The 21,326-nt window shown below is 40.0% G+C and overlaps 1 protein-coding gene across 1 annotated transcript in view; it reads left to right on the top strand.

Annotated features, from left to right (window-relative positions):
• The window catches only part of LOC134205300 (homeobox protein homothorax-like), a 128,579-nt gene that overhangs the window by 64,167 nt on the left and 43,086 nt on the right, over positions 1 to 21,326 (top strand). The gene's annotated exons all lie outside the window — the stretch shown is intronic.

Genomic DNA, 21,326 nt, shown 5'->3' with positions numbered 1-21,326 from the left:
AACAAGCAAGAGCGGTAAACAAGCCAGTGAGTGCAAACAATCACACTCTGACCACCGGCTCAGGTGCAATGCTTCCCTTGTCTGTATGTATAATCTCGTTTTTCATCTAGCATATTACAATGCCTTGAACCATGAATCCTGTTCATAACAGAAAACCCGAATGGAAAACACAGAGTGAGAAGGGACACAAAATGAATAAATCAGACAATTTGAATGAATTGTAGTTTCTGTACGTGCGGCAAACAGTGGACTTTCAAACAGCGTTGCAAGTAGAAGAAGAAAAACAGAAGAGCATTGTTTTGCTACATCTTAATTGAATTGCGAATACTAAACAAGAAAAAGTAAAACGACAAAACGTACGAATCTGATGTATAGATTGTAAAAGCAACTTTATATACGTAATTAAAGTATAAGGATAAAAACAAGAGTAAATCAAAGTAATTTAAAACTTTATTGATCAAAAATCAAGCAGAAAGCCGTCAAGGCAAGCCAGGAAAAGATAAAGAAGAAAAAAGTAGCAAGTATACTTCGTTTTTGCAAGAGGCCCATATAGCTCGCCAATTTACAATACACGGAACAATTTGGCAACAATGTGTGCTTTTGCACGTGCGTGTGTGTGCTCGTGACACAGTAGTCGTCGCCGTGAAATAGATCCAACCAACGCACGTTTTAGCGCCTACTATGGATACATTTCACGGGTTTCGCGCAGATGGTTCGGCCTTGCTTTCCAGTGCGAACGGTGCTCACAAACAGTAAGCCACTGGAAGAAAAACAATGCAAGAAGCCATCCGTTTCACACGACGATTAAAAATTGCTCAATCTAACTTCTTACTGACAACGCACCGGTGCACTGATGGTAGTGAGCTCATTGTTGTCAAATGGTTCCGTGTTTGCATGTATAGATGTATTATTATTTTGATAAAGTATTTTCTTTGCGTATTATTTTCCTCTTAGTTTCTACTACATAGCCAATCTTAAACATATGGCCACACGTTAAATTATTCTTCCGGGGTTTTAGGATTGTGGCAAACATATATCCGTACAACAGTTCGAAGCCATCGAAGTAGGCTTTGTTGACTTTTTTCTTTTGGGCTTACTTTTCCTCGTTACAAATCTGCACTTAGAATCTCCTCAATCGATTTACATGAAAACAAAAACTAAGCGAAAAAACCTACATATTACCCATTCGAATTCTATACCTACAATCAACTGTATAGCTATGTGATGGCTCTGGTTCGATCGAATTTCTTCTGTTTCAATTTCCAAGTAGCATACGTAACGAATTAGTAGTTAAGGCTTAACCGATTGAAACATGAAGCAAATTCTGAACCAACGTTTTATGTTTGCATTGTTTTACCACGTTTTAACCCTTCACTTATCTATTCATTCCTCTTAAATTTGTGTTTGGGGAAAGTGGAGTATAGTGAATTTGAGTGAACGTAATGATACATTCAAGGATAAAACAAACGATATACGTAATTTACATATGACTGAAATTCCTTTTTCTCATATACTAATCCCGCCTTAGCAGTGCGCAAATGGTCGTTGCACGGCTGGAACTATTAACCAATTGAAAACAAAAGAAAAAAAAACAAACAAACGAATAAGTGATGTGAACGACAACAAACAAACTGTATACGATTTTAATTCCTCGTTTCTGTGCGTAAGTGAATATTAACATACAAAATTGCACGACAAACTGCAATTGGTTTAAATGTTTTCAAACAGTACCCACCCGTACGAGTCACCGTTAGAAAGAGAGGTTGCGGTTTTCAGTATTATCCTTTCGCAACTGTTTTAAAAGTATACTTCTCGAGTGGTGGACTCGGTTTTTGTTATTGTGACAACAAACTCAATTTGATATACACGGTATACTACGCAATTGCAATCCGATCGTGATGATTTATGTATACTATATGCGTTTTCCGCATATTTTAACCTACCATTTTCCGCAACAAAAGCGCATTTCCGATCACTTGATTTTCGAAACATGTGCTTGGATGGAGTTTTAATTTGCTCGATTGTAAGGATTTCTAGCTGAATTTTTCACTTCGCAATGCCTAGCTTTCATCCCCATCTCTTTAGAATGCCGACTTTTAGGGAAAGAAAAAATCAAAGCCAAACCAAGAATGGAAGTTTGATGATCGAGTGTAAAAAGAATCAAATTCAATTTAAATTCATACCAATGTCTCTCAAATAAAGTAAATACTTCAATGATTAGTAAGCAAACCACAACCAGCATCCAACCCTATACACAATTTACCTAGATAGATTATAAGTTAAGATTTAAATTTAACACGATGAAATGCGTATACGAACTATATTTAATGAAGCAACAAAACTACAAAACCATGGAAGGAGCAAAAATATTTTATTAATGAAATATTTTTTTTGTAAGTATGTAATAAAAGAAAAAAACCTATATTTAAATTAACTCAATCTATGAAAAAGGCTTGCGAGGAAGGTGGGTAAATTAAATGAAGTAAAAGGAAAACAAAAAGGTACACTTAGCTAAAAACTCGCTTCTAGCGGCGGTCACACAAATTGAACAATGAAACTCTTCTCGAATTAGAATAAAACAGTAAAACACAAAACGATCAAGCTATATGGGCATTTTAGTTAAAAAGTAATACAAAAATATCAGAATTGAGGAAAGGAGTAACCTCCCAAATTGAATACAATAATTAATGAAAAAAGATAAAAAACTGCGAAACAAAGAAAATCATACTCAGTATACAAAAAGTAAAATTTGTGATTTTTATTTATATAATTAAAACTTAGAGAAAGGTCGAATGAAAACGTATAAGCAGCGAATGTTTTTTAGACAATTTCCATTATGTTTGGCATGGCACATGTTCTTTTCTATGCTATGATTTATCGGATTGTAACTCAGCAGGAAGGAACACCAGTAGATCCCCAATGTACATTTTTGGAGTCAGTAGAATGGAGAAAGGAGGCAGGAGCGACTTGGTAGAATGCGACTCTGTTGCGGGTGTGTAGACGGTTTGCGTTAAAAACTTCTTTCTCATTAACTTCGACTATTATCGTTATTGAAATAGTTTGAAATCGTTCGTTTAGACATGGTGTACTTATGATTAATCTAATAGACTTCCACCACTTCAATTGTTTCCGATTTCTCCATGCAATGTTGCATAACTTGTGAACTGTAGAGATGTTTTCATCAGAATTTGATTTACTTCGCGAAATACGGCAGCTTTTAATAACGTTCCAATGAGGATAAACCAGCAAACGGAATCGCATTACACAAATTCGCTCGGCAGGATATGTAACCGATACACTCAGAAAAAAAAGTTATTAGGGCAAAAAACGAAATCGAATTGATGCAAAAAAGAATATAACAAACTAGGTTTTAGTTAGCGCTCGTCTGTTTTTATTATTCATTATTATTATTATTATTGAAGGATTATTGTCTATTGATTATGATAATTTTTATTTTATGTATACAACGCAAAAACTAACTTATCAAAATTGAAGAAAAACACGTGAAAGCAGAAAAAATAGCTGAGGCCGATTTTCACCGAATCAGGTCTAGGTGGTAACATATAAATATTGAACATATATGAATTATTTTTTAACAAAATAAATGTTTTGTTGTTAAAATATATACGCATTGTGTACTTAATTTGTTATACATGAGTCAGGCCTTCAACCACAATAACGTGCGGGGATTCTCGGGAAGAACACTGGAAATCGTAGGTACGTCAAATTGGTGCCACTTTGCAGCTACAAAAGATAATGTTATCGTCCGGAAGTCCATCTACAATCAGCAGGATATGAATGTATACAAAATTATGCTCCATACCATAATCAGCAAATCAGCGATGAGCAACGCAAAGGGCGGCGGTCAAGTCAACACAGATTTCACAACCTGGATGTTTGCTAGAAAGGGCATTGCTGTAAAAAATAGATTGTTTGGGCGATTCAGCGTTAGACCATTTAAATCAGTGGATCAGCGCAGCCAAGTCTTATCCCTAAATAATTCAACTATACCTAACCCCCAATGTAAATCCAGAAATGTCGACTAGCAAGGTTGGTGTGGTACAACGCTAAACCAGTTTTGAAGAGAAATTTATCTTACAGGGAGAGAAATCCAACCCCGCCAGTCGATCTTTTCAGCATTTGAGTTTTAAATTTCGTATTAGTGATTTTCTTAAAAACTGATTTTTGGAGAATTTGTTACATGAGTTTATCCACCTAGATGCAATTTATTGTCATGTTTGGGGCGAAATTCGCCAGTAAAACAAATAATTAGACCAGAACCGTAATATTTAATAACAGTGACGACAATTTACTCTCAAAATAACTGGTTCGAAATGATTCAGATTTAAATTAATTCCTTCGAGGATTGAACATCCATTATGAAGCGATTGGTTAAACTCACAATAACTCTTTTGATCTAATGACTGATACCAAGAAGTGTTGATATGGGTTTGCGTAGATTAGAGATGAATTTGCTCGTTCCACACAGAAAATGTTTTTGGAGCGAATATCTAGCCTTCACGTATACTTTGTATATGAGAAAGGCAAAAACTCCATGTGGTCCGAAAAAGACCATTTATGCCACGTTTGATCAAACGACATTTCCTATTCCAGCCAGGGTTGGGAAAAATCAAATTTTCGAAAAATCGAGAATGATCAAACTCACCGGCGATTTTACTTTTAAATTATCAAGTGATTAAAACTCGCCAGCGATTAAGAATCGTTTGAAAATCGGATCTTGATTTGAAGCATTTACCGTTACATTTTGAACTCTTTTTCCTTACTAGCATGAAGCTATGACGCCAAATAGAAGATAAAACGGGACTGTTGACAATTAGCTATTATTAGTGAAGATTAATGATTGAATGAAAATTCTGTGTTTATTATCGTTTGAGTACAAAATTTGAGAAGTTGTCGCCGGCGACAACTCGCCTACTGTTTTCACGTGAGAAGTTTTCACATGAAAATTGCAATCATGATCGTCTGATAATGATTAAGCACAACACTGATTCCAGCAAACCAGAAACTTGTATGAGTGAACTGGTGAAAAAGAAAACTAAGCTGTTGATTCATTTGATCAGCAGTGATAATTTGAATTTGACTTTTCACTGGGATAAATAGGTAACTAAGTAGGGCATTAATTGATTGGAAAAGATTGTGCTTGTTGATTTTTTTTCTTCTAACCCAACCTTGCTTGGTCCTGAGTTGGATTTTTTTTCTTGCCACTAATTAATTCCCAGTAACATGTGAATTTTATGCTGGTGTTATGGAAGTCATGAAGAGTAAATTATGGTTTTGAAAACCAAAATGAAACCAAAAATGTCAATTGGGCTGTTTTAGATGACGATTCTGACCTTCGACAACATAGTTCGATTTTGTTGACCTAACTATGTACAGAAATGCTTCAAAACCATCGACAAGCCCACTCCGGAGCAGGATTTTCCTTGCCTTGAATAGATCTGTTTAAAATTTTGCTCACCAACAACCGACTTGATCGAACAAAAAGGTTTGTTGGCCCAAATAAATCCTTCAGTTCCTTCAAGTCACAAAGTCACACAAGATCATACCAAATCAGTAAAGATTTGGAATTTTCCTTGTGCGACAAGGTCTAATAGCGATTCTCAACATCTGTCAATCCACTTCCGAACTGGATTTCGTTGACCCAACTTGGTCCAGTGGTGTCTACAAACTATCGAAAGATAATATTTCTTGATTCATATAGGTCCGATGGCGATTCCGGTTATCAACCAACCAACTCCAAGATATGGTATTTCTTGATTCGACTTTGTTCGAAAGCGATTCTGATCATCGGTTCTGACCGTTTTCTTAACCCAACCAGGTCCAGTAGTGGTTCCAAATCATACAAACTTGAGAGTTTGATTTTATTGATCTTAAAAGATCTAGCACATGAGTTCCCAAACTGTGGGACGTGACCACCGAAAGGCAAATCTTGATTCATACTTTGTCACTATTTTGTCCCTCAAATTTATACCAGCTTTTAGATTAGGATCTAAGTAATGATTGAATGATTAAAGGATAACAAACTGTAAGAGGCCAATGGCCTTCTTTTGTTCTACGATATTTGTGCAAATACAAATCTAACCCAAATCCAATCCTAAACTAATCAAAATAAAATCCAAATTCAATTCAAATTCAATCCAAATCTAATCCAAATCCAATTCAAACTCGATAATTCAAATCCAAATCCAATCTAAATCTAATGCAAATTCAATTCAAATCAAAATCTTTTTCAAATCCAATCCAAATCCAATTCAAATCCGAGATAAATCAAATCCTAATCCAATCTAAATCTAATGCAAATTCAATTCAAATCAAAATCTTATTCAAATCCAATCTAAATCAAATTCAAAACCAATACAAATTCAAACCAAATCCAATCTTAATCCAACTCAAATCCAAATTTATTTTTATTATCATATTTAAATCCAATCCTTATCAAATCCAAATCCAATTCAAATTCAATCTTAATCAAATCCAAATCTAATTCAAATCCTATCCAAATCCAGTGCAAATCCAATCTATATCTAATTCATATCTAAATCCAATCCAAATCAAATTGAAATCCAATCTAAATAAAATCCAAATCTAATTCAAATCGAATCCAAATTGAATTCAAATCCAATCTAAATCCAATTCAAATTGCAAATCCAATGCAAATCCAATCTCAATCAAATTCTTATCAAATTCCAATTTAAATCTAATTCATTAGGATCCAATCTGAATCCATTTTAAATCCAATCTAAATAAAATCCAAATCTTATTCATGTCCAAATCCAATCCAAATCTAACTCAAATCCAATCCGAATCCAGTAAAATTTCAGTGCAAATCCAAATCCAATCCTAATCCAATCTAAATTAAATCCATCTCCAATCTAAATCCAGTTCAAATCCAATCCAAACCTAATTCACATCCAAATCCAATCCTAATCAAATCCAATTCATATCCGATCCGAATCAATTTCAAATCTTTTACAAATCAAATCCAAATCTAGTGTAAATCTAATCTGAATCCAATCCAAATCCAACCCAAATCCAATATAAATCCCATGCAAATCCAATTAATATGACCATATCCATTTCAAAGAGAAAAAAATAAGACGAGATTTTGGCAAACACAATGATGGAATATGAAACAATTTATTATGATTTCATCAATTAAACGCGAACTCATTTTAATCCAATTTTTAAAAATCAATGCATTTGGTGAGTGGTGGATCGCAAGCAATGTGGGACTCTGCTAGGTGGGTCGCATTTCCAAAAAAATGGGAACCTCTGATCTAGCACATTCTGAAAAACAAAATCATTTTTTTGCGTAAGTTTTTTCGTTAAAATTTCAAGAGTTTTCTATGAGTTTTAAAAATATTTGACAATTAGGCTTTCTGCTTTAATCATATTTGAAAAGCACTAAGAATTATAATTCATTAGGCAACCATTTAGTGCACCAAGCAAAAAAAAAATGATTTTGAACTTCCCTCCACTCGTCTTCTTTTGTTACACACTTCTTGTCTTTTACCGTCGTATGGGACTTCTTTTGACAAATCAGGGGCTACTTTGGACATTTTAGAACAAGAATTATAACGCAAATTACTATAAAATTGTCATTATCATCAATCGGGTGTCTTGTTGATAGTTGGATGGCAACTTTCTGTTTTAAATTTGGTATTTTTTCCGTTTATTTTTCTCAAAAAATCAAAAATCCAAAGTAGCCCCCGGAGTCAAAAGAAGCCCCGCACGACGGTTTATAATTTTTAATAATTCTCAAACTCCTTTTTCCGTGATGTACTTTAGAGACGACCGTGAAGAATCTCCATCATTTTTTAATGAACCTTCAGCTTGGCTCTGCCAGTTTGCAAATACTCCCAGGTTTTTTTTTACACGGTCCGGTTTTAGTCGTTAAAGACCTTCAGTGTCAATAAAACAATGAGTTAACCCCACGAAAAAAAAAACACAAAAAAAAAACCAAAGAAAATTCAGGGGGTATTTAAAAAGGTGTGAAAGTCCAGGTTAACCGAGAAATTAATGAATTCCAACCGCATAAAAAAACGTGGGTGTAGTCAAAAATAATCTCAAAAGTTCTTATGGGGGTCGTCTCCAATCTACTCCGAGCTACACTCATGTGATACAGAGCATTTAAATTGTTCTGTAAATATAAAATTTCTCAAGTAAGAGAGGGGCGTATGATGAAGGTTCACCAAGGGCGTTGGGTGTCCACCCACGCAATGGTTCAGTATACGGAGTTTGACTAATTGGGGCACAGTCAAATTGGCAACGCATTCCCACATCGACATGGCAACTTATAGTTAAGCAACATAAGCACTCATAGTTTGGGAAAATGCTCCAGGAAGTCACCAGTCTATAGATCTTAAATTATGTCGGTTGATTAAGGTTAGAAAACCTGACAGTATGGTAATGGAATCTAGGATTTGCCACATTTGTATGAAGATTTCAATAACTTTTATAAACTAAACGCCCTCGGGATTCTTTTTAACAACGTACCACGCGTCTCCATGATGCCTTAGAAGCAAGTAATCACACCCAATCTCACGAACAGAGGATATTCACTCACGCAGATTTTTAAAATCAATGACTAATAACAATTTTTCGCACGTTTCTAGTGTCGCGAATAGTTGATTTGCTGGTTTTCTCACTTCTTTAATCTATTTCGTGCCTTTACCAATGTCAACGAGAGTAGCTTTTACGAAAGTTTCATTGCGGGCATACAATTTTTATAATTGCTCGCCGCAAATATTCGCAAAAATGAGTGATACGAATTTCGTTTATCTTACAGCTTCATTCTAAAGAAAAAAGTGGTGTGAATAGTAGTTTTTGCAACTAATTGCGAGAGATGTTTTTTTCAGCAAGAATTGTACGTTTATCCAACGAGGCCCACCGATTTGGACAAATACTATGAGTGCAGAAAAAATCGAGCTTTGCTACGAGTTGCACACGCTTTTTTTTGTATTGACGAAAAAAGGTTTAAATATAATAAATCTGTTCCAAAATAAAACAGTCTAACTTACTTCACATATTTTTTTTATGTCTTTATTAGGGAGACTTTCAGCCCGAGTTACATAATTATTTTTGCTAATTAATCATGTTGCAGCAAAAAACAACCAGATTCCATATGATCGTGCCATATTGCATCGCTCGATAAACCTGCCATTTGAAAATGTTTATATCATGTCCATCAAACTATTTCATTTAATAGGTGCGCAAAGAATACACTGTTTGAACGCTCACCCAAGCTAGCTCCGAAAAATATAGTCATGTTACTACTGTTCTAGCACCCAAATGAGTGTTAGAATGGATTTTATGCAACTCATTTGGTCATTAAAGCACCCATATCATTGGTATGGAAAAGTAGACCGTTTTATCACGCAAACACGAACTGTACAACTAGTATTATGATCCTTGGGATTCTATTTAACAATGTACCACGCGTCTCCATGATGCCTTTGAAACAAGGATCCTTATATGTACTCAAATACAAGGATGCTCACGATGATTTTTGTTGGAAAATCGATGTTCGGGAATAGAAAGAGGTCTGAATGCCAGTGTCGCGAAAAGTTGAATCACTCGTTTTCTCACTTCTGTCATCTATTTCGTGCCTTTATCAATGTCATTGAGAGTAGCCTCTAACAACTAACAACCTGGCCCCCATAAGCAGTCGATGTTGAGATGTGGCTGGAGTGATCTCATTCCAAAGCCATTTTTATTGATATCCTAGGTTCGAATCTCACTGCGGTCATACATTTTTCATTAGTGCCCGCCGAAGATTCTCGCGAAAATGAGTGAGAATGGACACGAATTTCGTAAATCTTCCAGCTTCGATCTAGAGTGGTGGTGGGTGTGGTGAGTGGAAGATGTTTTTCACCACAAATGAAAGATGAAATAGTCTAGACAAGCAATTGAAAAAATACGTAACAGCCAATATTTATTCTTTCCAGTTCTTTGTATATGTATATTGCTATGTATGTAGAAGAGGAAGCAGACAGGATAAATTTTGACTGTTACGCCCTTTTCGAATGTTGGTCTAGAAATATTCTTGTCCGTCCCGAAAATAGCTTGATTTCGTCTCATCGAAACGAAAATACGAACCCTGCTAAGAAGTTTTAGCCAACCGATTTTTTTTCTACTTTTTTTAAGTTTTTGCCAACAGACGAACAGTTTTTTTAAACTTAATTGCTATACTACGTGCAAAATCATGCATCCCGTGATGATTAGGTTCTCTGAATCCAAAATTGTTCCAACGAACTTTTAATCTCAGGAGGTAGCGATCACATCGAGTACATAAAATAATTTCCCTTTAGAATATCGAATGCCGTTTTCATATCAAGCTGAAGAGATAAGTCAAGGGCTGCCCCAAACGGTATTGCTCCAATCGAAGTGTCTCCAACAAACATAGCCGTGGCAGTTTATCGATCACACATTGAACTCATAATCATTTAGTAGTTTGTCAATCATTTATTAAAGAGGGTGAATAATGAATATGAAAACGTGTTGCATGGGGAAATTTTAGTGCGGGTGGGTTTTCTACAACTCTATCTAGCAGTTTGTTGTTTAAATTCCTCTAGTTTTGGGATTAAAATACTAGTTGCAGCAACTAAATAATTGAAATTTTGTTATCATTTGGTATAAGTTTGGAATTTAAATAACGAACTGTTAGGCAGAGTTTAATCAAAAAAATGCACCAAAAGTAGACCACTCAACAAATTTTGAAGTTCAGCCTCTGAAATGAGTTATTGATAAACTACCGAATGATCGAAACCATATTAGTAAATGATCGGGGCCATCCTTGAACCCACCCCCACCTGTAAGTGATGGTATTTTCGCCCGAATAATGCATTTCAACAAACCAATCGATCGTTATATCTTAAAACATTTAAACAAGCAAACATTCGCCAACCCGTCAGTCAGGGAGTCTCGGCCCTCAGAGTTTCCTTCGGATTTGCGTTGTTCTCATGTGCGCCAGCACACGGCGGATGGCTCGATGGGAATTATTTATCCGAACTATGCAGAAAATCAGGCCGCGTGCCGAATGTGTATTTTCATTGTAACCTACACTGACTGTTTGCAACGCCTAGAATATCCCGTTCACCATGGCCGTCGGGCCGGTGGTTCGACGTGCGGGGTGATTATTTTGAAAGTTATTTGCGCTCATGCTCTTAATTCTGGTTCCATCAACAAACAGAGTTCCCATTATAAATTCATCGTTTGCGTTGCACCCTTCGATTGCGGGTGATTTTTTTTCTTCTTCTTTCATCAAATTCTTAACAGCATCAACCCACAATAGTCCGTGTCACGAGCGTGATGTGAGTGTTTGTGATGGCTTTTCGGCTATTGTGTGTACATCACGGCCCAAGTGTGCACGGTCGGGGCGAGCCTTCTTTGTCTACCAGCTACGTCTGCCGCGATTTGTCCTTCCACTTCATCCTGCGGAGACGCACCACACGGAACAACACCAGACCGCAAAACAGTGGCCACAGATTGGAGGGCGATTTCCTTTTATGCGTGAGAATAAAATCATTCCTCCATTGATGGTGATTTTTATTCAAATGTAATGCCCGCTCGGAGTGCTTTTTATGGTGTGTGATTTCCCCGAGAGAGAAATTTCGAGCACCGCCGCCGCCGCGCTCCTTTACACATTGTCTATTCAGTCCTGGTTCTAGGCAATTTGACGGTGTGGTGAGATTGTTCCTTCCGTTACGGCCCCAACGATGATGCCGCGATGCGGCGGGATGAAGATGCTACGAGGGAATCAATGGTTGCAGCAGTACGAAAAGTTTGCTGAGCTCGAGATCTGGCTTCCTATCCCGTCGACTGCGTGGTTGCAGTACGTGACGGGATTTTTTCTCCCAGTAGCCGGCTGTAGGGAACGAATTATTGAAAATTTGCATAATTTTCAATGTGAATCAATTTGTTGGATCAAACTTGAACATAAAGGTCAAAAGTTTGAGAAAAGATGAAGTGCATTAGAATTCGGCTGGGATTATTCATTTTTGTTTTCAATGGTGGTATGCATCTTTACCATTATTGTTTTTATATGCGCTTTTTGTATTACAGCTCAAGGCTTGTATATTCGTTTCTTTGTTTTGTTGCTTAAGCTTTTTCTAGTAACAAAAAGCGATACTTTTCCCGTTTCAATCCCACTGAACATATTTATCTCATCGCGTAAAAATACAGTACAAATCTCGTAGCTTTTTTAGCGTGCTGACTGCAAAAAAATCATTTAAATAAAAGACTCAAATTGATGAGATAACCAAAGGAGCTATCAGATGAAGTCCAGGATACTTCAACTAAAATCGAGTCTGTTGAGGTCGAAATACTTTATTTATTTATTTTTATTTATTAACAATTACCATATAACAACATAAATAATCACATAGTTATTTTCAATGCTTATGCTACTATGCAACGTCTAATACCAATAACTACATACTGAATAAGATATTTAGATTCTGCTTAGAAAAAGAAAATACGTATCCGTCAAAGGTACAATAAAGTGGTGGAATTAAATGGGATAGTACTTACTCGTCTTATGACAAGTGAAGACGCTCCAACAAAAGCTCATAATAATTCTCTTATCAGAAAAATTTTAGTTTTTCTATCACTTGATTGAAACTAGTATACGTCATTCATGAATCTAAAATGAATTTATATTTCAAATTTATTCATTAGTGCTTAGCTTAGCAATTAAAACTACAGCGCAAAATGTCAGTCTTTTTTATTTAAACTTATTAAGATGTATTAAGTTTACAACTGCTGCAAGCTAAAAGTTTCTTTATTCCTTTTGGTAGTTATAAAATGTGTTATATCAAACAGGAACTGCATCAATAGAGAAATACGAGGGATATTCGATTAAAAACATTTTTTCTGATGAGAAAAGGCTTGTTCTAACACAATTTATGAATTAAAAAAAATCATTTTGTCATGCTCTTGTATTCCACGGAATGAATAAAAAATCTCCTTCCAGAAGACATTAAAGATCCCTCTGTTCTTAGTTTCATCTAATAGAAAAGGGAAGAGCATGCCTTGCGCCTACGAATGGTTAACAATTGGGAGCTGACAGTCCTACTCTTCATTCAAAAATCCCTTCAATCCGATATCATGGTGGTTCAAATAGCATCCTGGTACCATGGATCGAGCTCACCAGATTCCCGTTAAGGAAATATTCTCACATGAATAGTAAAATATGCTCCGATTTGAGATTGTTATATTTAAAATAAGCCTGTCCACAGAAATAGACATTGCCGAGTTCAGGCAAACGCTGAAAAATCGATTAAATCGGCATTCCAAAAATGGAGCACTCATGAGTTTGAGCTTCAGGGTATGTTGAATGTGATGGCTTTCAAGGCCACCAATTAGTTGGTTGAGATTTCCAACTCCGTAGCTGCTTCATGTGGGCAATATTCTATCCAGGATTGACGAAGCCATTTGTTTCCGAGGCCTCATTCGCAGGAGTTCTCAAGCGGAGCCATTATTATCTAATGAGACAAAAGCTAGAACGGCTCGGCATAGTCTGAGAGTGCACCGATCTCATAGGAGAACTAGCTATTTTTGCGGAGTGGCATTCTGTTTTGATAGCTTTGGTCATGCGACTGACGCGTCGGACGACGGACGGGTGACATTTCGCAGACGAATCAAATCTTCGGTAATCAATGGCTTAAACCGTTTGTGCATGCTTCTCCCGGGCCACCAACATAATCTGTTCGATGAAGCACAGCCACAAACCGATGTCCACCAGTTTCAAGATGCGCATCGTAATTGATGTTGCAATCGACAACCTCCTGGAACCGTTTCTAGTTTGCACGGTGGTAGTTGCGCCGGAAGATTGATTTGTTGATGGTTGACCGAAGAGCCAATTTCAGTTACCATCGATGATGTGACTAGGTCTTTTTTTCTTCCTAAACAATGGAGGGGGAATCTGCTCAACAGACATCCTGGGGTTGACCAGGAAGTGCTGGGTTTGGGGACACCTCCAATGAGGGAGGCAGGGCTGCATCCCCGACCAGCTAAACCGTTTCCATTGCCGCTAAGCCCATCGTCCCTTCGGTACAACCAGAAAGTAATGCTTCAAAGGGGGCCCAGTGCACGCACCCTCGAGGTTAGCTCCGTGTCCTTGGACCATTGAACATCGTGACTCGCTTTTTAAGAAGAACACCATGGTATCGTGCCAGCGCATTGTCAGCTTTCCAGGTGGCCTTACCACGCCCTATGTCCTCGGAAGGTGGGGCAGGGTCGACTTCGCGCCTGCTTCCTCTGCACGACTGGTATCAAGAATGATGATGCCGCGTGCACCCCAAATTGACCTTTTCTGCGATAGGGCCTATTCGCCAGCACACAGAGGACTTGCCGACGCGAGGCCTACGCCTGCCCCAGCCTTGACGAGGACCCCTTCCGTCCTCGGGCTCGGAACCCGCCTGGTTGACCGACGCCGCGAAAGCGACGATACCATGTTGTTCTTCGCGCGGTCACTTGTTCGATAAAGGATCGAGTTCGACCACAGAGCATGACCACCGGTATGACCCATGAAGCCGACTCCGATCCCTTGACCACCTCTTATTTGCGCCTGAACTAGCCATCCTTGAGTCCACGCGCCACCTTCTGTGTAGCTCCGAGACGATTTGGGCGATAGCCGATAAAACGACGTTCCAGCCAACTTCGTCTTTACACATCCTCCGAACTAGGTTGTCCGGTAGTGTCCAGACCACATGTGGCAAGCATGTGGTCACGCATTGCGCGAAAACGTGAGCACACGAACAACACGTGTTCCGCCGTTTCCTCTAAACCTGCGCACACCAAACACTCGGGCGAAGCCGAGCAAGCCAGCTGCTTTACCTGTACTTTGATTTTGCAGCACGCTTAAACGCCGGGCACATCGAGCCCCCCATGGGGTGCTTGCTGTTCACAGCTTTGCTGGAACAAATCAAACAATTGGGAGGGTTCGTGCAGCATTGTGCCTTATGTCCCTCCAATCCGCAGCGTCGGCAGAGATTGCTTCTGTCAGGGCCATTGCAGTCCCATTGCTTGTGCCCCGGTTCCAGGCACCCCGCTTCAGCTCGAGTATCATCTCGCTCATCCGGGTACGTCTTATTCGACGTACGTCGGCGCCGAGTTCACCGAGCTTGACGTCACTCCTCATCGCCTTCAAAACATCCGAGTACTTAGCCTCGTCCGCCGTGTTGACTAGGGCATCGCCCCTGGAGCGATTTGGAGCCTACTCTAGACTTCTTGCTACCCTCATTCGCCTGGGCCTTCTTTTCGGCCCTTGACGTCTTCGGTTTTCTCTTGTTCTTGACCAGGGTCCAGGAGGCGTCATTCCCCTCTATTTCCCTAGTCTGGTGCGGCTGAGAACTTTCAGCCTGCCGTAACCCCTTACCACCGTCTTGCCTGAGTGGACGGACCTTTCCAGGTCCTTCCTCCCCGGTTTTGGAGGTACCTGACCGGGGTTCAGCTTCCCAGCCCCACTACCCTTGTTCGGGGTAGTAACCCTCCGCGTTTTGGAGCGGCCCCAGGGAGCTCATTCCCTGGAGACTGTCTCCCCGTTTTGTGTCTGCTCCGTTGAGTAGTCACCCCCGACGTACCCGCAAATACTTGAGCCTCAGTCTGGGTAGACTTTGGCACCACCGTCTTAGCTGGCACGCCTTCGGTCGACTCGACCTTGCCCGAGTCCGCGAATCCTTGGGCCTCAGTCTGGGTAGACCTCGACTCCACCGATTTCACGGGTTTACACTTGGCCGTCCCGACCGCCCTCTCCAGCTTGGCGTCCAGAATCGACTTTCGAAGTTTCTGCAAGCTCCTCTTGAGGTCCTTGCTGATATTATGCTTCGATGACGCAAAGTCGATGATGGCGTCCAGCTGTTCCGTCGCCACCTCGAAGGCCGAAAGCCCATCGCGTTTGCGGTTCATCGCCTTCACAAGCCATGGGCCGTCAATAACCCCTTCCGGCGTTTTTATAGCCGAGAGGAAGGTTGAGTGACCCACGCTGGCGCTGCGCACTGAGCTGCCGACTATTGCCTCTGGCCTCCTAGGCGGAGACCTGAACAACCCACCTCTTGCGAAGGGGTTGTCGCCTACACTACCACTACCACTAATTGAAGAATTGACTTGGTTTTCCATTTTGGTCCCACGAGTTGCTCGGGAAAAGAGGTCCACCACGCCAGAGCCCAGCATGACGCGGTAAGGGACAATTACTGTGGAGGGTGCCCAGGTACCCTTACAGGCTCCGTTAAAGGCCTAGCTTATTATTTCACCCCCCTGGCCATGCATCCCTCGGCACGGGTCGCTTGACGCCTTGGGATTAGGGGTTAGGGACGATGGTCTCCCGGTCTAACTCGCAGTGGCCATGGGGAGGGTCGTCAAGCCCTTGGAAAAAGTCCCTGCTGCCCCCTGACTAGGTCTGCAGCCAAGTCAGCTTGACGATGTCCCTTCGAAGAGCTGTTGATGCACCGTCATTGATTTTTGCTTGCAAGAGATAATATGCTACTCCCATGGCGTCCATAATTCCAGCTACAAACTTGGTAGCAGATGACAGTTAACGCTTTTTCGAAAAGCACTAGCCACTCCTCCTTTCCTGGAAGTTGGCCGATCAAGTCTAACCCCTCTTAAGTCCTGATTGTGTACACTTAACTTTGACTAGCAATATGTTTGCGCGATGAACGTTACGTCAACTTTCTTGAAATCCACCTGCTCTTTGTATTTGAGAGAGTATGAGTTTTATCCGGCCAGGCCATCTATAGGCAGCCAAGTATTGTGCATATTAATTTTTGGAATTATTTTTTGGTATTTTACCTTTTATGCAAGGCTAGTTCATAACAATGAATGGTATCAATAACATAATAAGGTATTATTGAGTTAATCTTTCCTGCTCGGGTTTGTACTACTGTTTCGCTATTCGAGATAGATCCGTGTCAAGGTGGACCAGATATAACTGGTCACGGTATTTCCTGGCTTTGTCATGCTGGGCTATCTTGAGTATGTTCACGGATTTAAGTCCGCAGTCCGACAGTATTTCCTTTAGTTCACCAACTTCGAACCCGTGGAGAACCGCTTACAGTGGCTTTGTACCTGGAATGTCATGAGTGCAATACTCATACTTTTGGACGTACAAAAGATTCATTCACATACTTGAAGTGTCATTTTTCTTGAGGGCATCAGCTTCACACCCTCAGTGCCGCGAATATATGGGCAAAAATCTGGCGATTCGACGGTCTCCCATGCTAGAACAGTGAGGAAAAATTGCGATAGCGAGATGGACCATACCGCAACGAAATCGAATAAGCTCGAAAATTTGCGTCAGGCGAATGAAACTATTTGTAACACTATTGGTCTTCCGGCCTCCCGTAAATAATTCGTTTTTAGAGTGATTTCATAGTCTTTACGTTCACGAGTATGCGAGAAAGCCAACAAATACTGAGAATTAGGCCGTCCATTCTTGTTCAGTGTTGTAAAATGTCGTCTGCATGTCATCTGACTAATTTTGCAAAGCTTTTTTAGAAGCTTCATAAGTTTTGATAACCTCATAGCTTAGGTAGTCCTATACTTTATCCATTGCAGTACATCTTTGTTAGCATAAAATCTAAGGCTAGAGAGTGATTTTCTTTTCAAAATGTCATGTCTTAACACAATGTCATTTGAATGAAATTGTATCTCTCACGCCTCAGATTACATATTTACAACAATTTTCTATTAGAAAAAGTTGCATTTAGCTTCTGAGAAAGTTCTTGGAAAATTATACACATTAATGACATTGACATTTAACATCACTGCTCTTGTTCAAGCCAAAAATGTTACAAACGAAAAATATAACGTTTTAGGAACTTAAGGACTATCCGCGTCAATGTTTTTGATGCGATCCTAAACTTCTATTAGCATTCAGCACATGGTTTTAGCAATTTCTTTTAATACAATTCTGACAATATCTTACCTGTGTTTATAAACAAGTGGATGTTATCTGGTGCTATAAAGTATCATCTATGATTTTTGTTAAAACAACAACGTGATTTATAAGCGGAATAACGGAATCAAATACAAGAGGAACGATTCAGCTATTTCTGAGAACACCCTTTGCGCCCCATTCTGCCCTAAATGTACAAACCAGAGCCATTAAAGCAAATATGGCGGGAAAACAATCGAGACGAAATGATCGACAAGTATGGACGGCTGCACTGCCGTCGGTCGCCGTCGTCGTCATAATCGTCACCGTACGCCGTAAACTGAGCAGGCTGTGATGCGTTTCCCATGCACCTATCCCATGCTTTCAACATTTGTGCAGCTTTGTTGCGCCTTGGTAAGGCACAGTTGAAACGTCATCGGCAGTAGCTTTGGACATTTACTACAACTAGAAATACTAGCAGAATTGATTGTAAATAAAGCATTCGAGAAATCAGCGAAAATCTCATAATGATTTTAGTCCTCTGTCTGCTCGTCGAAAAAAAAATTAGGATAGACAGCGACAGTGCACTATGGACTTATGTCACTTATAAAATGCTCGAAGTCACCCCGTTGAAGTATATTCAAGAAACTGACGTAACTAATAGATGTAAATTGTGTATGTAGTACTTATCTACCGAAGGTTCATTTCGAACTGTTGCACATTCTTTTACATTTTAGCCCCGCCCGGGGAGGCGTTGGGCGCTATAGCTAGTGAATTGTGTGAGGCGCCTTTCTGCATTCCCTGCTGAGTGCTGATCAGCTGCCTACCAATATGCAACGATGTTTCGATTTCGCGTCTGCTCGAAGATGGGGCGAATACGATAAATACGAGAAAAATAATAGCTCCATTACTGTAATTACACGGGATAAATTATTTCTTGCTCGTTGTTTCTGATATGTCCAAATGCTTACACATGCCTTTTTGTTTACATTGAAATGCCTAATAACTACCAGGTCCAATATATTTCAAATGTCACGGGAGATATGTCACCATTTCCGGTGCGTGTGTGTATGCCAAAATGCGGAGATCAAATGACGATTATGCATTCATCTTTCGCCATCCTATTGAATTACGCCTAAAAATTCAATCTACCCAAAAAGTGCAGGTCATGCACCGCGTGCCATTAACACACAAAGGCGCAGCCGTTCGTCTTTCCAAAAAAAAGTGGACGTACTTATTACGATGTGCAATATTCCCGAAGGAACTAGCGCAGGGCGAGCCTACCGTTCACGTAACTGCAGAGCTGGACTCACTTTCCGGATCGGGTTACGAAATTCGTACAATGCGTGCCACAAGTCATTGCAAACGTAGCAATCGATGGTGGCAACAATGTTGCCATCCGAACGCAAGCCCCACCAAGCAACAGAGCTGCTGCGCGTTCTTCTGGGGACACACGACGGCGGGCGTCCGGCATGGATCAGCATTGGTTAATGCGAACGCAGAGCTCTCTGCTGAGATCACATCCCAGACACGTGACCGAATCTAACCGTCGAATCCGTCTTAGTTCAAGCCGAGGCAAGGTTCGCAAAGTCAGAGGACCAAGTTTGCACAAACGCACGAGTGCATGAACAAGAACCCTAATATGACACTAGCTGGTAATGAGGGAGATTAAACAGAAAAATGCATTATGTGAAATATGAAACCGTAAACTGAAGTGACAAAAACAGTCAGTGCGTGGCGTGGCCTCAGGGGCTTTATGCGTCGTCGTCATACATCAAGGGGCCGGGTGTAGGTGCGTTACTCCTCTCGTCGGACTTGGTCGCCTGCATTTTGATTGTTAATCTGGATAAAGTCGATTGTGCTTGACATTGGAGTTGATTGTTGCAGCACGTCACACAAAACGCGGGCGGTTGTGGGCAATCCAGAAATGTACTGCGAGCGATGCTCAACGCTAATTATGTAAAATCATGGTCGCCGCCGATGTCAGGTTTGACGACTGATATTTGCTAGATTTTGTTTCTTGCGGTTTTGGAACGATCTCCCCGTTTGGGATGCACTCAGGCATATGATATGGAGTGGTCAACATACGTAAGGTTTCACCGGTGAAATAAACCCCAAGACTTCAAGGTCATTGAAAATTCAGTTGTCGTAACGAAGACATTGAATCACAACGAATTTAATATTCGCTGCTTGAAACGGCAATATTTCAGTTAATGGCAATTATCGCGGAAAGTATGTTTAAATTACCTTAATGTGAAATTAGCTCAAAATCTTATTTCAAATTCATTCTTCCCGTAAGTAGACTCATTCACCCTCCCGGCAAGACCGTTAATGTACACAAGAGGAGTGAAATTACTTGCATGCATCAGCAATTGAACGGAGGGCGGCAGCAGTGGTGACGGAAGCCACGATTGCTTCGATGGTAGAAAGTGGTCGTTTTGCGCCTACTATTCTCGGCTGGCGGTTAAGTCCCTCTGCGGTGCCCGAAATTATGAAATATGATTCCTTTTTCTCACTTTCACATGCAGCCCAGAGCGTCTAGCTCTAGCAGAAGCATTACCAACGTCAACATCAACGGTTGCTGCTCTTAGTTTTATCCAGGGCTGGACGGAGTGCGATTGGCTAGTTAAAAATGCTTTTGATGCTATAAATGATTAAAGGATCAATAATATGTCCCTTAATTCCACTCAGGTAGTCGAATGTCGTATTTGGTTGAATAATGGAAATTTCCGAAAAAAATATTGGAGATGTCACCTGACGTTAATTACATTAATAAGATTTCATTACGTTTATTTCGCACTTGCTGTTTGTCTGTGATGGGCAATATACATTCTGATGTAAACTTCGGTATGGAGAAGCAAAGCTGTTTGGAGCAACTCTAACTGATGTGAAATTTGTTACTGTACCGCTCATAAAAAAATCTACTTCTCCGCTTATTTTTAATCGCAACAAAAAATGAGCGCCAGATAGTCGCCTAAGAAAAACATACTGCCAGAAAAAAAGCTAGATATTTTTGAAAATTTGGTCGCCACGTGATGGATTGTGGCGATGAATGCTTTGATAGCACGTGCTTTTTGTACTGCGGAGAAATTTTTCACATCTATGAGAGCCTTGGAAAATGATAACAAAAGTTGTCATTTTGTTGCAAGGCACAATATTAAATCAGGTCGGGGTTCTGCCAAATCGCACCAAGCGGCTTTTTGATTAACTTGAGATATTTCGTTCGTAAAAGGAAAACGAAAAATATTTCATACTATTTTATACGTACATTTGTTGTAGGATATCCTCAGTTACGGGATTGAGAGATATTTATTTATTTATTGATTACCAGACTAAGGCCGGAGTGACCTGTGCTGCACATAAAAGTCTTCTCTATTCAGCTCGGTCCATGGCTGCACTTCGCCAACCACGCAGTCTGCGGATGGTCCGC

This window comes from Armigeres subalbatus, chromosome 1 (assembly GCF_024139115.2).
Source record: "Armigeres subalbatus isolate Guangzhou_Male chromosome 1, GZ_Asu_2, whole genome shotgun sequence".
NCBI classification, from domain to species: domain Eukaryota; kingdom Metazoa; phylum Arthropoda; class Insecta; order Diptera; family Culicidae; genus Armigeres; species Armigeres subalbatus.
The sequence above is the reverse complement of the archived record's forward strand: the minus strand, read 5'-3'. Positions and strand labels throughout refer to the sequence as shown.